Consider the following 22,788-nt stretch of genomic DNA (forward strand, 5'->3'; position numbering starts at 1 on the left):
ACCCGGGAGGCGGAGCCTGCAGTGAGCTGAGATCTGGCCACTGCACTCCAGCCTGGGCGGCAGAGCGAGACTCCGTCTCAAAAAAAAAAAAAAAAAAAAAAGAAAATTGGCAGCTGGGAGGCCTAGAGGCTGAGCAGAAAGTGGTGGCTGAGAAGCAATAAAATGCGAAAAGTCTCTCACAGGTCTGAGTAGATAACTGGTGGTCAGGACCCACCAAGGCAAGGAGTGCTAGTAAACACTTTAGGACTGCTGAGTTCCCTGAAGCGAATGTTTTTTCTATTTGATGCTCTTCCTTTTACCATTCAAGTTGCTAATAAATTCAGATGTTTGTAATAGGTTAACCCAATTTCAGCATTCTAAACAACAGTAAGAGCTGAAAAAAAGCCACTACATTGGTGAGAAGAGGGTGCTTTGCAGGGACAATTCTCGGCTCCTCTTAGCCTAATTGGCCTTGACTTTTGGAAAGTCAGTCTCTTCATCAAGTTACAGGATTAGAAAGAGGTTGAATAGCAATGCAAGATTTTAATTCAGATCTCATAACTGAGAGCCTGGGTTGAGTTGCCCACTGCTTGGATGTTTATGGGTTGTCCATGAAGAAATATTGAAACATTTTCAGTTAAACAATAGGGCAATGGTAACATAACTTACAATATATGCTTTTTCGAACCATGTTGTATGTCTTAGACTGAATACGTTCATAATGCCATCTTACTTTATTTCTGTCTTTGAATACCAGAGTAAGACACCTATTACCATAATTGGAAATTTCCAAATGTAAAATTTCTTCAGAATCCCAATGTTGAAGAGTACATGGCTTTAAAAGATAGCATGCAATTTTGTTTTATTGGTTTTCTTTTATGCATGAAAAATTGTCAGTCTTATGCATGACTGCCATCAATACCCCGTTATTGGTTAGAGATTCGAGAGGATTTTGAGTACAGGATGTCTTGGTTCTGGTAGAACAGATACACTCAGAGTAAGGAAGTGACTGGGTAAAATGTGCATCTCTGTGTAATTTCCTCTGAGTTGAGCATTTATTTAAATGAAATAAGTGAGGAAGATGCAATACTGACTTGAAAGCTTAATTTTTTTTTAGGTAAACTTTGTGTTTGGAAATAATTTCAAACTTGCAGAAAACTTGTAAGAGTTAGAATAGAACAAGATACATCATAAAGTCTTTAGCCACATTTACCTATTAACATTTTATCCAATTTTTTTTTATTATTCATGGTCTCTCTTCATATCTACATATATGTATATCTCTGCAATACAATATATATAAATGTATATATACTCATACTATTTTTCTGAACCATTTAAAAGTAATTTACATATATATTATGGTCCTTTATCACTAAATATTCCAGGGCGTATTCTTAGTACAGGGATACTTTTTTTTTTTTTTTTTTTGATGGAGTCTCGCTCTGTTAGGCTGGAGTGCAGTGGCATAATCTTGGCTCACTGCAACCTCTGCCTCCTGGGTTCAAGCAATTCTCTGCCTCCGCCTCCCGAGTAGCTGGGATTATAGGCACCTGCCACCAGCCTGGCTAATTTTTTTTTAATTTTTAAATTTTTAGTAGAGACGGGGTTTCACCATCTTGGCCAGGCTGGTCTTGAACTCCTGACCTCGTGATCCACCCGCCTCAGCCTCCCAAAGTGCTGGGATTAGAGGCGTGAGCCACCGCGCCCGGCCTAGTACAGGAATATTTTCTTATGTAATCACAGTACGACTATCAGCTTCGGGAAATTTAATGTTGATACAATACTTTTTATCTGGGCTAGTGTCCATATTTTAATTTTGTTAATTGGCTCATTAGTGGCCCTTGTGGCATTTTGACCCCTCAATACAGGATCCAGTCTAGGGTCAGGTATTGCAATTAGTTGTCATGTTTCTTTAGCCTCCTTTTATCTGGAGCATTTCCACAGCCTTTGTCTTTTTTGACATTGGCATTTTTGAAGAATACAGGCCCCCCCCGCCGTTTTTTTTTTTTTTTTTTTTTTCTGATAAAACACTTCTCATGTGTCAGATGCTTCCTCATGGTTAGATTCTGCCTAACCTGAATGTGTTCTTGGCTGACGTGCACCATTGCTGATGGGACACATCCAGAGGTGAACAATGGGCATCTCCCCTTCATCGGTAATGTTAATTTTGATCACTTAGTCAAAATGTTTCCTGGGTTCTCCATTATATAATTATTAGGTTGGTGCAAAAGTAACTACGATTTTTTTTCCATGTTTTAAATGGGAAAAACTGCAATTACCTTTGCACCAACCTAATACTGTACTTCCCCTTACAACTAATAAGCAATCTGTAGGGAGGCACTTTAAGACCATTTGAATGTCTTGCCTTGCATTGAAATCTCCCCTCAATTTTGCCTCCATTGATGATTCTCTTCTGATCTGATCTTTGCTCTAACGATATTGTGCAGGCTTTCTAATAGTGAATATCAGGCAGCCAAAAGGTGATTCGTTTTAGAATGTGTGTAGGCTTAGTGAGGGTGGCATAGATTGGAACTCATTAGAACTCAGAAGTCAGTTTATTACCTGTTTTTCTTCTTTTTGTCATATCAACATGGATTGATCCACACGTGGGCTTCTCAGGGTTTCCTTTACTTAACTTGTAACTTGATTTTTCTTTCCCTGACCCCTTAACCCTTGGGAAAGGAAGGGGAGGGGGCAAAAGAAACACCTACCTGTCAAGTATCGGCAAAACAGCGTGTAGAAAGAATAAATAAATAAATAAAAGAAGGCAGGCAGCCAACTCTGAGGAGCTTGCAGCCCCGCCCCCTGCCGGGGTTTGCACTTCGGGGCCCACAATTCGCACATTACCACGGGATAACCAGGAAGATAGCAGTGCCGCGCCTCTCTGCCTCAGGGGGGGTTGCTTTTCCTGTGGCGGAAACTATCTGTGCTCCCCAGTAAGTCCAGGAACAATCTCCACTTATTATAGCAGCTCAGAACCCAGGACTGTTTACAGCCTCACGCAGACAAGACACTAACCCTCACTCATTACTGTCGCTGTGGGGATTTATCTGCACCACACTCTCCTTGCATGTGGCCCACATTTTCATCCAGTAAAATCACATGTTGTTAACTCAATATATACAGTGAAAACAGCATGAATAATGGAACCTTTAATCCTTATTTCTCAAAATTAGATTTCCACTTTATCCTTCTCCCATTTCCTCTCTTTTAAAAAATTCTTCTCAGTGCCAAGCAGAATAGATATTGTCCAGACCTTAACTCTAAGGAGATTCTATAGTATTCCTATTCCTTTACCAGGTACCTTTGCAGATTCAATTTCTGGGTGGATTGATTGTATTTGTTTCCCTGGTCGCTTCACACGTGACTCATGAGAAATTAACAACATCCTTGTAACAGATGATGAGAGAAAGAGATAGCCCTATTGACACAGGGTACATTTCAACAAATGGAATAAAAACTTTAGGTCTGATTAAACTCACACCTGTAATATCAGATGTGAAGACACACTCATACCCTGTGTCTTTATCTCTGTCTTCCTTGGTAAACAGATTTATAAGGTTGGAATTATTTTTGGTATTAAATCAGAAACTAACAATACTACACCAAACTTCAAGGATGGGGTTTGTCAGAGATGGTGTGCAGCATGAAGACCCCTTTCATAACATACATAGTATTATACAGTATGCAGACAAATACATCCGAAGGTTGTGCTAAGGGTATTCAGCTTGGTAAATTTTCATTATTCCAGAGATGGGCTGGTAAAGCCAAATGGACCAGATTTGCATTGACCATTAAGAGGGTCTACATGCATAGACTGTCTATTTCTTTTAAAGGTTTAGAAATGGTTGCCCACATTTTTTAAGTACCATGGCTCTGAATATCTGAGTACACACACACACACGTATACATGTATATGTATACGTATGTGTGTGTATGTAATACATATGTATACATATGTACATTCGGATATATGTCTTTCTCTATATGTCTCTCTATATATTTGTGTATGAATCAATGATTTGATTCCATGGGTTTATGGAGCATGTCATAGTGGTTAAGAGGCCCATTTCGGGAGTCCACTGAGTTCCAGTTGTGACTCCGCCCTATTTGTTAGGTAACCTTGGCAAAGTTTCCCTATCTGTAAATGGGGATAAACATGAACCCTTCTTGCAAGGCTGTTGTGTAGACTGAATGTGGTAATATATATGCAGGGCCAGCATGTGCCTGGCGTATGCTAAGTGTACAATCACTATGAGTTGTCATTACCAGAGACGTAGTTTAGTATGAAGTGGATGAATTGAGCTGTGACTCATGATTCTGATCAGGAACTACCGTTTTGAAAAAACCCAATTAAACACAATGGCTAAAATGAGATTGACCTACATTGATCAGGAGGGTGGCCAAAAAAATAGATTGATTAGGTGTGACCTATTCATTTCATAAATTTAAGTCTATCTTAATAATTTCTATCAAAATACCTTATAAACTTATCTTGCCTCATGGTTGCTCCCAAATTTTAAAAAGATGGACAAATTTAAAAGAGATTTTCTTTCATGTGCTTCTGTCTTTGGATGGCTCATTTTTTAACAAACAAAAGGCTTTCTTTATTCATGTGCTTGAAGAGATGTAAAGTCTTTGTTAGTGAAAACTTCATGATGGAAAATAAGTTGCAGCTCATTACTGTTTATGCCTTTTCATCTTACTAGGCTTTAAGGGTTTGACAATAAGGCTATCCATGCACCATGGTAGCCCTGGGGAGGAAAGCTGGGGACCTGTTCCTACTGACTGTCAGCATTTGCTCACTTTAGAGACTGAGTATCAGTGAGGAAGGGAGAAGGGTATGTGAGCAGGTCTGGTACTATGGTCCAAACAGAACACCCAGGTGTACCATCAGTCAGTTACCAGAGCAGCCAGCAGCCAGCCATGCCCAGGCTTGTCTGTTCCTGTAGCACCTCACTCCAATAACACCTATCACTTTGCACCATCAAGGCATTTCTCAAGCATTAGCAAACCCTCTTTGTTAAGAAAGTAGACATTCCTGTTTTTACTTCATACAGAGGGAGATAAAGGTGGAAGAAAGAAAGAGATTCACTTCATCAACCAAATATTCCTGTGTTAGCATTGGCAGAGGAGCCCATTCCTGAAAGCAGGAGAAGTTGATTTCTGCATTTTCCCCAACCAGTTGACTAAGCCTTTCTTCTAGCCAGGTGACAAAAAATACCCCCACATGCATATACACTACTGTAACTTGTGGTTTCAGAATCTCTCTCTCTCTCTCTCTCATTTTGTTTTTTTATTTTTTGAGACAGAGTCTCACCCAGGCTGGAATGCAGTGGCACGATCTCGGCTCACTGCAACCTCTGCTTCCCGGGTTCAAGTGGTTCTCCTGCCTCAGCCTCCAGTGTAGCTTGGCTTACAGGGGCGTTCCACCATGCCTGGCTAATTTTTGTATTTTTAGTAGAGACACGGTTTCACCATATTGATCAGGCTGGTCTCGAACTCCTGACCTCATGATCCACCCGCCTTGGCCTCCCAAAGTGCTGGGATTACAGGTGTGAGCCACTGCATCTGGCCCAGTATCTCTTATGTGACTTCGTCAGACCTACGGAATTACTGAAGCGGTCAAGACAGATACGTGTGTGTGTGTCCACCCATGTGCGTATGGTCTTGAGGTTAGAGAATGATGTTCACCCCTGAAGTTCCAAATAAGAGAAGAGCAGACAGGGTCAAGAACAAGTTGAAGATGGTTATCTTTTGTGAAGTTCCTGAATTTACTGAAGTTTGTTAGTATTGTAGCCTGACCGTTTGCCTATGGAGTCTTCTCTTTTGTTCTTTGAAGAGGTGATGACTATAAAGTTAGCATTGGTTTTCTCATCTGCCTTTTGGCAAAATAATCTATGTTCTACCTTCCCCCTTTCCACCCCCTTCCTCTGTGAGTACAAGGCCCTGAGATGTGGTAAATCACCACTATCCCAGAACAATCCACTGCTCTGTGTACCCTGTGGAGATCAGGTTTGGTCATAGCTGGCTGGTGCCCATTAGCAGATGGACAGTTTTACAAGTGGCAGCATTACTTCATTTCTAGCCTGTCCAGTTCAGACACTGCAGCAGATTTAATGACTGGATGTGTGATTGCTTCAGTAATGTGTCATTTTCTCTGAAACCGAATTTGTTTTAAATGGTGTTGTAAGGTTTCAGTAGTTGTGGTCTAGGATCTTGTCAATGCATAATTGTCATGAAGCCAAGGGAAATGAACAAAATGAGTAATCCATCCAATTCTTATTAATTAGTGATAGATTTTTAACAATATCCAGGCCACCGCTCTTTCAGTGCAACCTGTCTTCAGTGCTGTCTCACAACTTCAAGGCCAGGGGGAAAGTTCCATTTAAATGAAGCTGCATAGCATGTAGCACATTTATGCTGTTTACATGGTAGTTGGTTATTTTGATGAAGTCCTAGCTATAACTTCTCTGTAAGGATGTAGTAAGATAATCTTTAAAAGTTTTAAGCAAGTTTATATTTAATTATATATCTTACTCTGTCTTGAAAGTGGAAAAAATAGATACAGAAAGCATCATAATTCTAAAGAAAAAGATAGTTCAATAAGATTTCAAATAGTTAAATATGTGAAATTCAGAAATAAATGCTTACTTCTGAATTGCATTGGATTTAGTGTATATTGTGACTCTGTAGGTCAGAGATGTGCTTAAATTCATTTGGTTTTACTTTGGATTTTGGGAAATACCTTTATAGGAGAGGAAATTTGTCCTTTTGTTATGACTTAATAGCAAAGAAGCTGTATTGATGTTGCAAAATATGAGTTGAGGCCAAATAGTTACAATAACTACATCCATAGCATGGTTTGGTGACTGAAGGATGTTATGTCAAGTGGTTAGTCAACTGATGTCCATGTGTTGAACTGATTTTATGTGTGTGTGAGTGAGTTGCATGAATGTAAACTCCTCTATGGTTTATTTAGCTTAGATTTTTCACGAAGCCTATGCCGTTCCTTATAACAGCCCTGTAATAAGTGGTAAGCCTACTATAAAAAGGTACAGAATCCAGTCCAGGTTTACCCTTGGTGGGTCACCTCCGCAGCGTTGTGCTGCATAAAGATCTAGAAGAAACAGAAGGATATGACCAAGGCAGTGCCTTATAATATTATTCAAATTGCTTATAGTGATAATCTACCAAACTGAGAGTAAAACAAAACACCCATCCCTGTAGGAAATAGGATATTGTTCCTTTTAGGAAAGGTACCTAATTTTTTTCTTCCTTCTCTGTCCAGCAGGGGGTAGTCTGACACCAGCGTTATTTACAAAAGGCATTGAAAAAGAGCTCTCAATCTGTAGTCACTTAGATGTCTTCCACTGGAGGAAGAGCCATCCAAACCAGGACAGATCTTGCTAGCTTGATGAATCAGACCTGCCACTCAAACATAGCATTAAATGATATTAGCACAAAGGCAACTACTCAGCTGTTTTAAACTGTGTCTTAACTGCAGATAAAAGAAATGAAAGATAGCATTTAGTTTCTTGCACAAGCACTTCATGCTTTGGCAGATTCACATTTGCTTCTACTTTCCAGGTGTTGTAGCTGCACTACTTTATTTCACCTCTTGGGAGTCTGCCCTTTAAGGTTGTGATGTTGGCCCCAGAGCCACCACTGCTAAATCAAATCATTGCTCCGATGGTGGATGTCAGCATAAAAATGGGAAGGTCTTCATCCTGCTCCTTTCCTGGCAGGCTGAACTCCTGATTTGACCCCTTCTCTAGTTAAAGACAAGATAGATCCTAACATGCAAAACTGTTCTTAGGTGTTAGAAAATTGTAAAAGTGCAGCATCTGCTGATTACTAGACAACAAAGTTTTATATATGTGTATGTGTGTGTGTGTGTGTGTATATATATATAAAATATATATTTGAGTGTCTAGATTTGTATTATATGGAAGCCGCTAGCCACACATGACTTTTAAATTTAAATTCACTAAAATGAAATAAAATTAAACGCTCAGTTCCTCAGTTGCTCTAGACACATCTCAATGCTGAATAGCCACATGTGGTGCGTGGCTGCTGTATAAGACTATGCATGAGTGAAATGTGTCCCTCCCCTCAGAAAGTTCTGTTGGACAGAACTGGACTAGAGGCAGTGTGTGGATACTTATTCTTGGTCTTTACACTAAACCTTCCACCCCCAAAAAAACCCTTATGCTACTGTCTCCACTCATCACCTCACCTGAGTGGGAAGTGGGATGCCTGTTTTTGCAGGGTCGTCCAGTCCAACTCTCCCTGTAAACTATTGGCAGTGTTAGCGTGGTGATAAATGTCTGTGTCTACAGGTAACCACAGTCCCCAAATGCCGCCTTTTTTGTGACTTCTTCAGTCAGATTGGCCAAACACAGTCTGCAGGGAACATTAGTTTAAAAAAAGATAATTGGAAAGAAGGGAAAATAGGTTATTTAGCCTGGTACAATTTATTCACAGGTGGCATTTCTCCCACCTGAAGTGTTAGAAAAGACAACTGGTCTTAGGTAAGAAAACATGCCAAACTTGGTTTACATTTTTGCAGTTATGGAAAGCCCCTCTCCAGACTCATTTTTTTTACTTCTCTCTCAGTTCCTTCATTCAAAATGTGAGGTCTCAAAAACACTTGGATGGTGTTTAAAGGAGAATACTTATTTAAAACAATGCAAAACTGCTTACTGGCCTGAGTGCAAAGAAGTGAGACAGGTACAGTTAGTGCAATTATTGATGGTACTCCCTTTGCCTCTTAAAAATGTCATAGTATGGGTGATAAATTATATGGTTTGTATAAATTATATGTTTTGTACTAAATCCTAAGTGTATACAAATTGACTAAATTTAAGGATGCCCTCCTTGTTTATATTTTAGTTTGAATTTTCCTCTGAACTGCCATACAGCTTACTTTCAACAGCTCCAGTTCTCTGTTTTCCCCTCTCTGCTCTGATCAAAAATTTATCACCCAGGAAGTCTCCTATCTCCTTTTAAGCCCCATTCCTATTCCTGTCTCTTCCTGGGACATCATCTTAAAATTCTGAAGGATGATTCCATGATTGCATTTGGATTTACACACTTCTGAAAGAAGTGTCACCACGAGACTGTTCTTTTGTTGTGATGCTGATTTATTTTACAACGTTGGCTGATTCTGGGCTTTTGTGCCTCAGTTGTTCTGTTTATTAAGTGGGAATATCTGTACTTTAAAACTGCCTCATAGGAATGTGATAGGGCGAAATATGTGTGTGTGTGTGTGTTTTAAGTGCTTTGAAGTTTCTAGATGAAAGATATTGCCATAATTCAAAGCATTAGCTAAAACGGATACCAAATTGCTTTACATATGTATATCATTTAACGTCTTTAGATGAATTGCATACTATCCTTAAAAAAAATCCACCCCTTATGCCTTATTACTCACCACACCGGTGAGTTAGGAAAATAACGGTGGTTACACATGCCCTCATGAAGAGCTGGAAGTACTCATTATAGGGTCTTCCCTTTCCTCCCAAACACCTGCAAGTAGAGGAAGAGAGGGCACATTTTCTCAGGGTACAATAAGTCAGCAGCCTCTGACAGAAAGACAGCTGCCGAAAGCCTTGTCTGGGTTGCACATGATTTCATTTGCATTTTGATTTCTGTGATTTAACTGAAGGCACAGGTTGTCTCTGCCAAATATCCCTGGCCTACCAAGGGATCCAAGGTAGAACTGCCCAGAGCAGCCTGACTTATGAGGACTGCCATTGCAGCACAACCAGCGCATCCCTAAACATTTAGTAATAAAAAATCTGTTGTTCTATGGTCGCCAGGATTTAACAAGCCTAATCCCTAGGAGACGCGATAAAAATTCATTAATCTAATTAAATACTTCTTATTGCCAAAGTGACTTTGTAGAGTAGCTTTGCTGAAGGATAAGTGCAAAGTAAAATGGGGTCCCAGCAGAGAAACAAACGTTAGACTTGAGCAAGCTGGTGCACGCTTCATTAAACTCATAATTATCCTTTGGTTCTAAGTAGCTGATAATATTTAATGAGTATCCAAGATAATTTAAAGAAAATGTTTACTAATGAGGTACAAACAGTGCCATGGAACACGGATACCTAGGGTGCCATAACCATGTATCTTCCTGCTGAATCTTGTTCGTTGGGTCTTGAGAGGGAGACCGCAGGCATTGTGACAGGCATTTGAACCGAGTGAAATAAATTTGATGGTAAAAAAACACATCACTGGAAGCCAATGTGTAGAAAGTTCTATGAGGCAGAAAGAATGGTGAAAGAATGCTAAGGAAATTTATTACTGGAATAGGGGTTTGGAAAAGCAAACGTATTAAGCAAAGACCTAACGCCCTGAAACATGAGAAATAGTTGAAGGGCTTAGGTGTTTCAGATATTTGAGAAGCTGTCCCATGGAAAATAACTAGATTTGTCCTCACTGACATAATAGCACAAAACGAGGACCCATAGGTGGAAGCTCTGAGGAGACAGACCTAAAGGAGAACTTTTCCCTATATGAGAACGTAAAGGAGAACTTTTAAATACTTGGAACTGACTGAAAGTAGAGTAGGCTTCCTTGAGGCATGATGAGCACCTAAACATTGTCCAATGACTATTTTGGGGGAAATATTGAAGAGAGAATCCTTGTAAGTTGGCTAAATATTCCATTCCCCTCTCTGTGCTGGAGAATTATGTATCTGTTGAACTCAGGAGTGATCATACGACTTACGCTGGCCAATGAGATATGAGCAGAGGTGACATCTGCCACTTCCAGGCAGAAGGTTTAAGAAAAATGGTATGGTTTGTCGTGTTTCTTTCCCATTTAACACAATAACTGTCAGTGTGTATAATTGTTAAGTAAAATTGTTAAGAATCAGCCTGGGCTCCAGGTGAACATAATGTGGAGCAGACCCACAGCTGACTTGCAATAGATACATGGCATGAGCAGAAACAAACCTTTGATGTTTTTTGAACCATTGGATTTGGGGGTTGTATATTACTGAACATAACAGAGCCTATCCTGACTGATAACAGACTCTATTCTGTATGAGGTGACCTCTAAAACCACTTTCATAGCTGAGTTTTTATAAATATTTTGATAAGAAACATTTCAGGATGTGATACTGGCTGCAGTATCATTTATGTCTAGCTATTTAATTCCTTTACTTCTTTCATCACAGTTGAGTTGTAACTGGCAGAATTTACAAAGTCAATGAAAAATCCTGAATTGTGAAAATTACCCTTGAAAATAATTTAAAACACTCACAAAGAACAATAAATAGTGTAGTATATATGCAACTCTATAAGTGATATATATACATTTATAATGAAGCCGTTGGATTGTGTTTTTGAGAATCATGTTGCATGGCAATACACAACTTTAAATTCTGGAATTACACATAGTGTAGCAAGATGCTCATATTTTGAGAGTTATTGGAAAACTGAGGCCAGACTGACTGAGAAAATAGATATTTGTGTCTTTCATTTCATTCTAGCTGGGAGCTTATGCTCACTGAGTGGAATAGAAGGTGGAGACACCCCATGATTTATGTTCTTTCTTTCTCCCTACCCTCACCCAGGCGCATTAAATTCACCTTAGCCACGTGGGCTTATGATGCAATCTGTTGTGCTGAACAAACTTTCCTTCTTGTTATTGTGCAAGTATTGGAAACCAAGGTCAGACCATGAACGCAAATTGCAGGTGACTGCAGGTGTGGGGAAACTACCAAAGTTGGACAATATCCTTTTGTGTTTACTCTCTTTGGGGGAACTTTTGTGGGGAAGATGTAGCCAGGGATTTCTGGGGAGAGGTGTGGGCTTAAATCCTCCTCCAACCTCAACATCGACCAATCTTTACCTTGTCTAGGAGATGACAGAGCAAATAGACTCAAAGCAAATGGGCAACCACGTTCTCTTAGCCTGGTTGGTTTATGAATAAAGCAGCATGGAAACAAATACACATGAAACAGACTATGATGCACAGGGAAGGCAGCCAGATTGAGAATAAGACTGATAGTCCTGTGGCTTAAGAACACTGAATTGTGTTTCATTTTCTTGCCAACTCACTTTAAGGGGAAACTAGTAAAATATAGAGATAAAGCACTTTACAGGCTGCCCTCTTACTGACAGCAGCAATGTCAGTGTGTTGGGCAATGAGAAGGGGATGAGAGAGAGGGTAAAGGTGAGTAGCTGGGTTAAAAGAAGACAAGGCAAAGCCAGTCTCATCCAAATCTTTATGCAGTGAGGCATCAAGAAAGCACAAACTTTTTGGCACAGATTAGAGGATAATATTAAATAAACCAACAGCTTCATGTCGGTCAGCAATTGCAACAGTCTAACATCCACCACTCCTCAAAATCTGTAGCTACTCAAGGTTTAGGGTCTTGGATATTGTAGTAGACTAAATAAAGACTACCCAAAGATACCAAGTTCTGGAATTTGTAAATGGTATCTTATTTAGAAAAAGGGTCTTTGCAGATATAGTTTCTAAAAATTTCCTTGATTATCTGAGTGAGCCCTTAATTCAACCACAAGTGTCCTTCTAAGAGAGAACAAAAGGAGATAGGATGGGTAGAAGGGGTGCTGTGGTCATGGAGGCAGGGAGTGGAGTGATGTGGCTGCAAGTCAAGGAATGCCAGCAGCCAGCAGAAATGGGAGTGGCAAAGAACAGATTCTCCCTTAGAGCCTCTGCAGACAGTGCAGCCCTGCTGACACCTTGATTTCCTGTTTCTGGCTTCTGCAACTGTGGTAGAATAAGCTTCTGTTGTTTTAAGCCACCCAGTTTGTGATAATTTGTTATGGCAGCCCCAGGAAGGAAATACGGATTTCTAATGAAAAATGTGAGCGGATCCTGGGCCACCATTTCCTGAATGCTGCTGGCCAGGCACCCAGCTTCCTAGGAAGTGGGTAGAAATTTCCACAAGGGGTTATGTCAGATCTCAGTTTTTAACCAAGCGCCCTGGTTTCAGTATGGAAAACCTCCTGTTTCCTATTCCAAAAGTTTTTCATCTGGTGAAAGGCGAGGGGCCCAATTCCTCCAGGATAGTGTTAAGGACAATCTGGACTGGACCTCATGATTCTGGTGAGCTACTGGGTAGCAGTCCAGGGAGAGGAAAGGGATTTGTATAAGAAGAGGCTGGGGATGGGAAACTTGATTTTTATTACCTTGGGATGTCCTCTTCTACTGAAATGAATGCTTCTGGTTAAACTGTATATGCATGTAAATTTCAGTCTTTTCCAACCCAATAGGAGACTGGTTGCCTAATAGGTGGGAATTAGGGGGTCTATAAGCTATAATGGTTTGGCTTCTGTTGCTTCACAAGAAGTGGAATTCTTGCTAATAATAGAAGACTGGCAACACGCCTCGATGATATTTTCAGAAGACTACATATATAAAGAGCTCATCAACAGGAATCAGGTAAGATGACTTCTTAACAGTACTCACAAGGCTCACAACTGGGGGGTGGTTTTAATGCAGGAAGAGTGTAATTTTAACAGCTGCCTCTCTTGCTTCTGAGAGCGGTTTTGCAGACGTGTTACCTATTGTGCGGCACAAAAGGTGCCAGCATAGTAAGCAGTCATCAATGCCGAGTCAGGAGCTGTCTGTTCACATCCTGGAAATATAAGCACATGATAACGGCCTGAATACTTCATCTTGTAGACACAGTGAGATTCATAAAACTGTCTTTTAGCCATTTTAGAGTTGAATCTTTCTCACCCTCCAAAGCACTCCTTCAAAAACTAGCAGGCATTTTACAATTGAGCAGAGAGGCTGATACTTTTAAAACTGCTTTAAGGGGCATAGTAAATGGAAATAGCTGTCTTAACTTCAGACCAACTGGGAATACAATCTGTATTTTATGTAAAATGAAATGATACCTGCTTAGCTTTATTTTTTAATACTCACCTTTATTATTTTTTCTGAATTTCATGGATGCTGTAGAAATATTCCACTTATAAAACTATATCCCCAGTGTTAAGGTATGCAGAATGATTGTTGAAAGCAATGAGAAACTTTCCCATTCTTAGTTCACTTTTGACTCAGTTGCCCGCTGCCATCCTTAGCCCCCACTCTGACTAGTAAATAATTTTGTCCAGATATATACTTGTAGTATGAAATGGAAATTTGATGCAATTTTCTGGGTACTTGATAATTCTACCCAGGGAATGCTTTGGGCTAATCATCCAAATGGTGGTAACTTCAGTTTTCACCTTTCCAGTTAAGACCATTTGAAGTCTACATTTCTCAATTTTCTTTCTATCCTGTAAATCAAAATATACTTGTTCTACATCTCATTCTCTTGCTCTCTACCTTCCAAGGTGACACCTAGGGTTTTTTTTTTTTTTTTTTTTTTTTTTTTTTGCTAAAAGAATTGCTGGGTTTCATACTTAGCTTCATGTGTTTGTTTAGGAAGGGAAAAGACTTTTCCTCTGAGATTTAATTTTTTTTTAGTGTACAGTTATCTGTTTGAAGAGACCAGGTTCTATATACCCTGATAGCCAGTAAAAGGCATGGGTAATTTTCTTCTTATTGCTTTAAAGTGAAAAACAAAAGAGAGAGAAAAAACCAGTTATAAGTTTGTTTCTAAGCTTTCTCCGTCTTTTAATATATTTCTTAGGAAACATGTCTTGGGCTGGAACATATGCATGAAAGAAATATTCTTCAGTCCCAGCCGAAGCAAATGCCTTCCTCAGAAGCTGTGTGTTGGTGAGGGACGAGGAAGCATTTCCTCCTACCTTTAGTGAGAGAGTGCAGTGATACAAGCTGAAAAGAGTAAGGTAAGGATAATTTCGGCAGCACATGTGGATTGCAGAGAGAAACTCACAACATTTGGTAACAGAAGAGAGTTAAGCATGCCTATAATATAAGGAGAGCTTGTATATATTTACTGAAAAGACTATGATTTTGTTTTCTGGAGATTCAGTTCTCCTGCATTACTTCAATTTTTACATTAGTGTCTCCATTTCTCCCCGTCCTCAGAGAGTCATTTGATTTCCAGTACATCCTATAGCAACTCAGTTCTGCACCATCAACATGGACTGAAGGGAGGCCTCCTACGTACCATATTATGCCTCTAGTTGTTGACCTTATTGATGTGGTTTTCTACTTTTATGACCTCACATTTTGAGTTGTATGTGGACCACCTGGCAGAGCTTAGTGCTTTTGGCAGAAATTTTTAGGTATAGATTAAATCTCACCTCAGAAACATCATTTTAAAATCTGATTGACTTGAATTCATAATTTCTTGTAATGGCCTTCCACTGCACAGTGGAAGGTGAATAGTTTAAATCAGTTAGCCTCTTAAGTCTGTGATGCTCCAGAGAATTCCCAGAAGGCTAGAAATGTTATCCACCACCAGTTCCTTTCAAACTACCTTACCCAGGCCACATCAGACAGAAAAAATGGGTATAGATAGACTTCACCACATTTAGACCAGGACTTTTTTCGGTCACTAACTTATTTGAGAGGCTGATTAAAGCTATGGATTCTTTCCCTGTCTGTATTATTTTGCACATACAAACAGTTTTTCTGTGTGTTAGCCCTCTGAAACCCATCTATTAAGTCCCATGAATAACTCAGGCATTAGATGTTGTATTGCAAAATATAAAATGAAATGAACAGCCCATATTCTATGTCCCATGGCTCAAAAAACTATAAACAGAGAGTGATGTATTAGCTAAGAGATCTAGTTCCTTTAGCTTAATGGACTGAGGGGTGGTAGGGACTTGCCCAAGGATTATTGACTCTTTTTGTTTCATTTACTTATAGCAAAGAAAATGGTTATGGTACATTTAGGAGATATGTATTAAATATAACGTTTTGACCAAATACATTTTTGGTGAACAATTTTCTGTTTCTCTTGCTTTAAGAAATATATTGATAATAATTTCTATTTTCATTATTGTGACTGATATTTTAATTTACTACTGGATAACATGGACATTTGTGCCATAGAACATAGAGGCTCAGAAGAACAATTTGGGGGCAATGTAAACTGACATTTAGGATTTATTATTTCAATTATTTATCAATTCAGAAAGTATTTTTTGGGGACCCCTATGTGCCAGGCCCTGCATGTTTCTGGGGATGTAGTAATGAACAAACGACTAGGAATAAACTTTGCATGTCTTCTTTTGTTTTTTTAAAGGAATGATTTCTCGCTGGGTGAGAAAAGTTGACCTGGAGGAGTGTATACATATTTTTGCATTTTTTTCTTTAAAAAATGTCAGCAGTTGATTTCTGGATTAGGTAAAATGTGCTCTGAAAGAACGCGTGGTGAGACTGAAAAAAGGAGGCAAACATGATGAACTTTAATTGTAAAAGCTGTAACGGCAGGAATGGAGATTCCTCAGTGCAGGGAATAGTTGAGAGAACCCTACGCTAAAAAGTCAGAGAAGGGAAGCTTTCCTCAAGTCCGGAAAATTACCCTACTGCTTGAATTGTGAGAAAAGCTTACAATCATAATAAGCTATAGGGTTTAGAAGCTTTTTGAAAAACCTGAGGAAAGTCTAGTGAATCAATTATCTCCACAGCCATAAAAGAACCTTCTCCTTTGTAGACAAAGATGAGAACAGCAATAAAGGCACATGAGGAACCGACACACCAGCTTCCAATAATATGCCTGCGTGGCTTACGGAAAAGGCTGGCTGCAGGTGATAAAGCTGTCAAGGTGTAAAGGACACTTGCCAGGACTGGCAAAGGGGACACACGGAGTGCCAGGGCCTCTGGCCTGCTTTACTTTAAAAAGAGGACAGTAATGAAAGGGAAGGAAAAGAAAGATTTAAAGATTGCAAGGAGAACAAAATGTCATCAGTTTTCTTTTTGCATATAATAAATGCATAACTCAGCAGGCTCTTGTTATTAGCTTTGTTGTTATTAAGAGTAGTTATATTTTTCTGCTTTCCTCTACCTCTTAGTGTATGGGGAAGCTATATTTTTAGAGGTAAGATGAAAATAAAGTTGTGAATTACAAGTAAAATCAGTGATGAAATTAGATTATAAGCCAAACATTTGTTATGCTTTTCAAAAGCTGCTTATATGTTAGATCGGAATCCTGGGAAGTTTTTAAATAATGAATTATGTCAAAGTAAAATATCTTCCCTTATCTTACTTGTAAATTACCATAGTGAGCAGTTTGGTACAGGAACAGGATCACCAATATGATAGGGAAAGAAATCTAGATGGGGAGATTACAGTAGACTTCTGCCAGCCATGCTTACCCAGGATCTTTTGTGCACCATTTCTAAATTTTGGTAGTTTCTCATATATTGAATATCATTTTCCCAACAGAATCCAAAACCTGTATTTCTCACATTCCCTTTTAGCTGGGGAACAGATATGTCATGTAAGATTTGTTATTCAAATACACAAGAGTGAGACTTGAACATAGAAATAAGCAACAGGAGATGGTGTCCAGGTGAGGGGATCCCCTGGTCAGCACAGTGGTGCAGGCCTTTGGTCTTGTAGGGGCATGTGATGGACCTCCTAGCTCCTTAGTTACCATATTGATCCTTGCTATGTGGTTTTTCACTTTGAGGCTTAAACTAGCCAGTGTGGATTCTGTTGCTTGCAACCAAGAACGTTAGCCAAAAATAAGGGTTAAACAATTGGTTTAAAACTGCCCGTTAAATTAGAAAAAGAATCAGAATTAAAACTAAGCTGTCTCATTTGCAAGTTTCAGCTCTTAGATAGAGTTAATCTAACACAGGGATTGCAAATTTGTGCCCTTGTTCATCCCACTTAGCTGAGATGTAGCCTTTCATTCAATATGCTAGGCCAGGAGTCAGCAAATCAAATCTGGCCCTCAGCCTACTTTTGTACATAAAGTTTTATTGAGACGCAGGCATGCCCATTTGTTTGTGTATTATCTATGATCGCTTTCATACCGTAAGACGGAGTTGAATAGTTGCCATAGAGACCATATATTAATATTACAGCACGCAAAACTTAAAATATTTACTGCTGATTAACCTTTATAGAAAAAAAATGTACTGATTATTCATTGATAGGCAATCACTAACAATCAGTAGGATCTGGCAGGTGAAATGGAACCATTTGGCATCCCAGGTTTAACATGTCTTGTTAGTCATCCATTATAGTTTTATTAGCAGTGTTAGCATTTAACACAGTCTCTTACCAGAAAGCTAGTGGAGATGAGGATTGTAGGGACATGAATAAGAGAATATATCCATATATATGTTAGAGGTTATTTGCACTACTTATTTCCTTGCTTCTATGTCAGGGGTCCCAATGCACCAGGCCATGAACCAGTATTGGAGCCGGGCCACACAGCAGGAGGTGAGTGGCAGGCAAGGGAACATTACTGCCTGAGCTCGACCCCCTGTCAGATCAGCAGTGGCGTTAGATTCTCATAGGAGCACAAACCCTACTGTGAACTGTGCATGCAAGGGATCTAGGTTGCATGCTCCTTATGAGAATCTAATGCTTGATGATCTGAGGTGGAACAGTTTAATCCTGAAACCATCCTCTTGTTTCCCCATCTGTGGAAGAATCATCTTCCATGAAACTGGTCCCTGGTGCCCCAAAACGGGGGACTACTGTTCTATATGACTTTTTATTGAAGTAGATAATTTAGGAACCTGTGCTTTCATACAAAAAGAGCAATTTTGATTTTTTTTTCATACAAAAAGGCAATCTTGATTGTTTCTTTTTTCCTTTTAGTTTAAATGTATTTTTTTCATATAATTTTTTTATATACTTTAAGTTCTAGTGTACTTGTGCACAACATGCAGGTTTGTTACATATGTATACATGTGCCATGTTGGTGTGCTGTACCCATTAACTCGTCTAAATGTATTATTTCTATAGTTGATGAGACTGATAGATTTAAAGTAGAAAGGAAAAAAGTAAACCTGATTAAGATTGCTTTCTTCTAAGCTGGTATTTAGTAAATATCTTCAATTGACCTGAACATTGGCCACCCTTAAAAATGATTGATTCAAGTCCATCAGGGACTTGAGGAAAGTCCATATGTCATAGCTCCAGATCCAGAAGGTCAATATTGTCTTGATACCAACACCTTGACTTTTGACATAGAGTGTTCCAGATAAGAGCAATCTGATTTCTCAAAACTACACGAGAAAGTTACTGAGTTGACTATGTCTCTAGCTGATAACCCCCTTTAGTTGCCTCAACTATGTAGAACTAGCAGTTTCTAGAATCTGATGATTTGTGTAAAGCTTGGAGGTTTTGCACATGCTGCTTGTAACCTCTGTGTGGCATGTGCATTCTTCCTTGCCTAATTATCTTCTCCTAGTCCTTGGTTACTCAAGCCCAGCACCATCCCTTCCATAAAAATTTCCCTGATCCCCATTCTCTAGGCTTACCTCTGCCACTGACTCTTCAATACCATTTTGTGTCTATTTACATCTCTGTCCACTCTAGTTGACTATACAGGGGTTGGATTTTTAAAATCTCTGTGTTATGAGTACATACCAGAGTGCTTAGTACACTGTAGGTGTTCAAAATGTGTTTATTGAAAGAGATACCTCCTTTATTGTGACCCAGAGGCAGGGCTCTGTGAGACTTTCTTTTGTGGCTTCTTCAGCAAAAGATTACAGTGCATTGGGGCTTTTTTCTTGGCTCTCTCAGCTGGTTTGTCTGCTGGTGGGAGTGTAAATTATTCAACCATTGTGGAAAGCAGTGTGGCACTTCTTCAGAGAACTAAAAACAGAACTACAATTCGACTCAGCAATCCCACTGCTGGGTATATATCAAAAGGAATAGAAATCATTCTATCATAAGGACACATGCATGTGTATGTTCACTGCAGCACTATTCACAATAGCAAAGCCATGGAATCAACCTCAATGCCCACCAATGGTAGACTGGATAAAGAAAATGTGGTACATATACACTGTGGAATACTATGCAGCCATAAAAATGAATAAGATAACGTCCTTTTCTGGAACATTATCCTTAGCAAACTAACACAGAAACAGAAGACCAAATACCACATGTTCTTACTTATAACTGGGAGCTAAATAATGAGGACAAATGGACAAAAGAGGGGAACAGCAGACATTGGGGCCCACTTGAGGGAGGAGAGTGGGAAGATGGAGAGGTTCAGAAGAAAAGATTGTCTGGTACAATGCTTAGTACCTCGGTGATGAAATAATCTGTGAACCAAACCTCTGAGTCATGAGTTTACCTATATAACAAACCTGCACGTGTACCCCTGAACCTAAAATAAATGTAAAAATATTAAACACATGAAAAGAGAAAAAAGGGAAGAAAATATATCAAAATGCAATGCCATGCAACTTGAGGTAGTAGGATTCTGGATGACTTTTTGTTTTGTTTTTATGCCTTCTATATTTTCTTTCTAACAATTTTTAAAAATCAACATTTTGACAAATAAAATGTATATATTTATTATGCATAACATGATATTTGAAATATATATACACTGTGGAATGATTAAATTGAGGTAAATACCACATGCATAATCTCATGTACTTAACATTTTTTTGGGGTGAGAACAGGTAAAATCTACTCTCTGATTTTCAAAAATGCAATACATTGTTACTAACTATAGTCACCATGTTGTACAATAGATCTCTTCAATATATTCCTCTTATCTAACTGAAGATTTTGTCTTTTGACCAACTTCTCCCCAGTTCCCCCCACTCCCCTCTGCCCTTACCACCTACTCCCCATCGCCAGTCCTTGGTAACCACCATTCTATCTTGCTTCTATGAGCTTAACATTTTTAGACTCTACATATAAGTGAGATCATGAATATTTGTATTTCTGTTTGGTTTATTTCACTTAGCATAATGTCCTCCAGGTTTATCCACTTTTTGCAAAAGACAGGGTTTCCTTCTGTTTTAAGGCTCAGCATTCCATTGTATCTATGAAGTGTCATATTGTATGTATGTGTATCACATTTTTTATCCATTCACCCATTGATGGCCACTTAAGTTGATTCCATATCTTGGCTATTGTGGTTAATGCTGCAGTGAACATGGGAGTACAGACATCTCTTCAACACACTGATTTCATTTCCTTTATATGCATACTCAGTAGCAAGATTGCTGAATCATGTGGTAGTTTAAGGTTTAAATTTTTGAGGAGCTTCCATACTGTTTTCTGTAATGGCGGCACTAATTTATACTCCCACTAACAGTAAATAAGGGTTCTTTTTTCTTTTCCTCCTTTCCAACACTTATTATCCATTCTAATAGGTGATATCTCGCTGTGGTTTTAAGTTGTATTTCCCTGATGATTAGTGATGTTGAATATCTTTTCATATACTTGTTGGCCATTTATATGTCTTCTTTTGGGAAATATCAGTTCTGGTGCTTTGCCTATATTTTAATTGGGTTATTTGTTTACTTCCTATTTAGTTGTAGGAGTTTCTTAGATATTTTGGATATTAACCCCTTATCAAGTGTATGGTTTGCAAATATTTTCTCCCATTTTGTTGGTTGTGTCTTCACTCTTGATTGTTTCCTTTGCTATCCCTGTTTTGTCATAGTATCTTTTTTAACTTCAACTTTTATTTTAGACATAGAGGGTACATGTGCAGGTTTGTTACACAGGTATATTGCACCCAAGTAGTGAGCATAGTGCCCAATAGGTAGTTTCTCAAACCACGTCTCCCTCCCTCCCCTCCCTCCCTCCCCATTATAATAGTCTCCAGTGTCTATTGCTCCCATGTTTATGTCCTTATGTGCTTAATGTTTAACTCCCACTTATAAGGGAGAACATGCAGTATTTGGTTTTCTGTTCCAGTGTTAGTTTGCTTAGGATTATAGCCTCCATCTCCATCCACATTCCTGCAAAGAGCATGATTTCACTCTTTTATATGGCTGTGCCTTCCATATGATATAAATTTTCTCTATGGGTATTTTAACTTTTACAAGCAAAAAATAGACATTAATAACAGTTGCCTGTGTAACATAGGGAGAGCCTATCTTTACAAACTAAAAATTTAAAAATTAAAATTAGGTATGCTGGCATGCACCTGTGGTCCCAGTTACTTAGGAGGCTAAGGTGGAAGGATCTCTTGTGCCTGGGAGATCAAGGCTGCAGTGAGCTGTGATTGTGCCCCTGCACTCCAACCTGGGCGACAGAGTGAGGCCATGTCTTAAATAAACTAATAAACTGAATAATGTGTTAAATAGATTCGTCATTATTTGTTATTACAAAATTAAAACCTTTAACAAAACATGTTAGCCAGTTTGAAAACTCTAAATAAAATATCAGTAAGTAGGAAAAAAAGTAACCTCTGTCTAATTTCATAAAAGCTCTATAATGATGTTGAAACATTAAAATGGTTAGAATGAGTATCTGGTCTTATGAGCTTTGATTTGGCCCTGGATTAACTCTAGAGTGGGGTCCTATGTTCAGCTTGCTTTTTCCTCACTTGTCCCAACGAGCACAGATGGCCAGTTTTTGAAAATTGTCCTTATTAATAGGTTCTCTATATCCCATAGAAGGAATACAAATGAAAAAGGTTTCCAGAAACAGAAAGAGAAAGTCATTGTCACATATACTCAGGGAAGGCATTCACTGCATATTTAGACAATGGGAGGGAGTGTATTATAGCATTTGCAGCCCAGCCATCAGCTACCGGACTCGCTAGTGAAAACGACCCAGGACAACGGACAGAGGACTGGTTATTTGAGTGTTAAATTTATCTATGGGCAAACTTAAGACAAAACACTCAAATGCAAAGCCTTGCTGTTATGAACATAAATTAGGAAAATGCTGAAAGGGAAAGCACTGGTAATTCTGACCATGACTCCATGCATTGAGAAAGTGTGTGAACCT

This window comes from Macaca fascicularis, chromosome 4, assembly GCF_037993035.2.
Source record: "Macaca fascicularis isolate 582-1 chromosome 4, T2T-MFA8v1.1".
Lineage (NCBI taxonomy): Eukaryota > Metazoa > Chordata > Mammalia > Primates > Cercopithecidae > Macaca > Macaca fascicularis.